The sequence below is a fragment of the Schistocerca piceifrons genome, chromosome 2 (genome assembly GCF_021461385.2).
Source record: "Schistocerca piceifrons isolate TAMUIC-IGC-003096 chromosome 2, iqSchPice1.1, whole genome shotgun sequence".
NCBI classification, from domain to species: domain Eukaryota; kingdom Metazoa; phylum Arthropoda; class Insecta; order Orthoptera; family Acrididae; genus Schistocerca; species Schistocerca piceifrons.
The window spans coordinates 1,038,196,019-1,038,199,135 of NC_060139.1; positions in this window are offsets into that span (position 1 = coordinate 1,038,196,019).

Sequence of the window (3,117 nt, forward strand, 5' to 3'; positions counted from 1 at the left end):
CACCTCGGGGTATGACCATGCGGCGCATTTGACCTGCGGTCGTCGCACGGTGGCGCTGGCAGCAGTCCACATACGCAGAGGTGTGTTGGTGCATTTCAGAGGACGGTGCAGCGAGTAAGTGTGCAGACGTTTTCAGACGTGCTAACGGTGACTGTGCGTTGAAAATGGCTCAAAGAACACGAATTGATGACGTTATGAGAGGTAGAATACTAGGGCGACTGGAGGCTGGTCAAACACAGCAGGTCGTAGCACGGGCCCTCTGTGTGAAACAAGTGTGATCTCAAGATTGTGTCAACGATTCCAGGAGACAGAAAAGGTGTCCAGGAATCGGGCTAGCTCAATGTCTGCCATTTCGGCGATCGTACGATCTTCCGCAGTGAAACAATTTCGGAAGACAGACTTAAATATTTCGGTCATCTCTCTGTATCGGTGTCTGTGCAGTCACTGAGTGAATGAATACAGGATTTTGAACCGCTTTCTGATTTAACTTAACCCGTAACCTCTTAGGGGTTTTACTCAGAGCAGTTGACAAAATTTTAATTTCAAAGTGATCGAATGCCTCTGTCATCGCTGCCCTTACGCTCATCTTCATCATGAGACATGCATGTCCAACAACATGTCTCCTACTCGTGGTCTCACCGTCATTCAATCACTTTCGATAGATTTCGCAATACAGTAGCAGACGAATATCGCACCAGCTTCGTCATTTCGGAGTTGATAGTTCTCAGGCGCCGGGCAAGACACGTGTTCCCCATTTCCGGCCCGTACCGTCTCCGTTGTGGTTCAAATGGCTCGGAGCACTATGCGACTTAACTTCTGAGGTCATCAGTCGCCTAGAACTTAGAACTAATTAAACCTAACTAACCTAAGGACATCACACACATCCATGCCCGAGGCAGGATTCGAACCTGCGACCGTAGCAGTCCCGCGGTTCCAGACTGAGCGCCTAGAACCGCTAGACCACCGCAGCCGGCCCGTCTCCGTTGTGCCCCAGTACTTCCCTTACAGCACAAAGGAGCGGCTTTCACTCTTTCGATGGGCAGGGGCCAACATTTTGTGGCGCATCAGTGTAAGTTTACAAGAGGGCGCTGCGCCTGCAACGGTAAAGAGCTATCAAATACATGTTACACACAAAAGAAGAAACACTGACATGTAAATCGTCCAATGTTTAGGAGTTATCATTTTACGACTGTCCTAGTCCTTTATCTGAAATCATTTCTTTCTGCAGCCTACAGGAGTTGCTATCAAAGAACCTATAATGTTTCCATGAAGCTATAACATACCAAAGTGGGCACAATAGCACTGTTCCATAGCAGTAGTCACTTTCCAACCGCGCCGGCTCCATTCGCTGAATACGTTTTCGCCGGCAGTGAAGAGGAGTCAAGGTCTCGTACACGGAGATGTTAGCACCGTCAGTTAGCGAACAGCGTTTGACGTCTGTTACGGCGACTTAGCTACTCCGGTAATGTTGCTTACGTGGTCTGTCTTTAATGGCACCCGACAAATCAAACAGTGACAGTATGACACTGCATTATCGTTAGTTTTAGCGACACAACACAGCGCTCTTACCGTTGTTGGTGGATAGTGAGCTTTACAAAATGCTCCACAACTAGCAGTTGTGTATGGCTGCCGGTTACGTGAATTGATATATTAACTGACAATTCCAAATTTCCAGCTTGGCTGTATTACGATCCCAATCATTTGCTTCACACCATCAGCTGCCTTACGCCATCTTGGAGCCAGCGCCTGTAGAACCGGAAGGTAAAATTCTGGACCAACCTGTTGGAGCCACTGTTTGGCAGCGTGCACAAAGGAGTCATGATCTTCAAACCTTGTTCCACGAAGAGAGTCTTTCAGTTTCCCAAAGAGATGATAGTCACATGGAGCCAGGTCAGGACTGTAAAGCAGGTGTTTCAGTGTCGTCCATCCGAGTTTTGTGATCGCTTCCATGGTTTTTTGACTGACATGTGGCCGTGCATTGTCGTGCAACAGCAAAACATCTTGCTTTTGCCGATGTGGTCGAACGCGACTCAGTCGAGTTTGAAGTTTCTTCAGTGTCGTCACATATGCATCAGAATTTATGGTGGTTCCACTTGGCATGATGTCCACAAGGAAGAGTCCTTCGGAATCGAAAAACACCATAGCCATAATTTTTCCAGCAGAAGGTGTGGTTTTGAATTTTTTTCCTTGGGTGAATTTACATGATACCACTCCATTGATTGCCTCTTCGTCTCTGGTGAAAAATGATGGAGCCATGTTTCATCACCTGTCACAATTCTTCCAAGAAATTCATCTCCCCCATTACCGTATTGTTCCAAAAGTTCACTGCAAACCGTTTTTCTTGTTTCTTTGAGAGCCACTGTCAACATCCCGGGAACCCACCTGGCACAAACCTTTTTTAACGCCAACACTTCCAGTATTCTGCAAATACTTCCTTCCCCTATCACAAAGTAGCGTGACAATTCGTTCACTGTGATACTTCTGTCAGCAGTCACCAATTCGTTAACTATCTGCACATTGTCTGGAGTGTGTGCAGTACGAGGACTGCCACTGCGAGGACAGTCCTAAGTATTGCCGTGACCGCTTTCATCACGTAACCTGCTTGTCTAGCGACTAACTGTACTGCGATCGACAGCAGTATCTCCATACACCTTTTTCAACCTCTTGCGGATGTTTCCCACTGTCTCGTTTTCACAGCACAGGAATTCTATGACAGCACGTTGCTTCTGACGAACGCCAAGTGTAGCAGCCTTCTTGAAGGCATGCTGTGACAGCGCCACTTACGGGAACAGGTTGAACTAAGTTTGAAAACAAGAGGGAAGGATGTATCTACACACTGTAAAACTTTCACGCTTGCAGAATGAAAACTGTATTTTTACAAAAATAGTGTGCATTTCTTTTGGAGTGTCCCTCGTACACCACTGCTTCTGCGTATCAGGGATCTGAGAGTCTGTTCGTAGGTTTGTGGAGGTTGCATTAGATGTCCACGCAGAGGACGCGAAAATATCGAGTCACTGATTGGCGTACGCGGCGATGGCGCCCATTAGCGACGCACGTGGGTACCATAGGATCTGCATCAGGCGAATTTGGTGGCCGAAACATCAACGTGAGTTCACT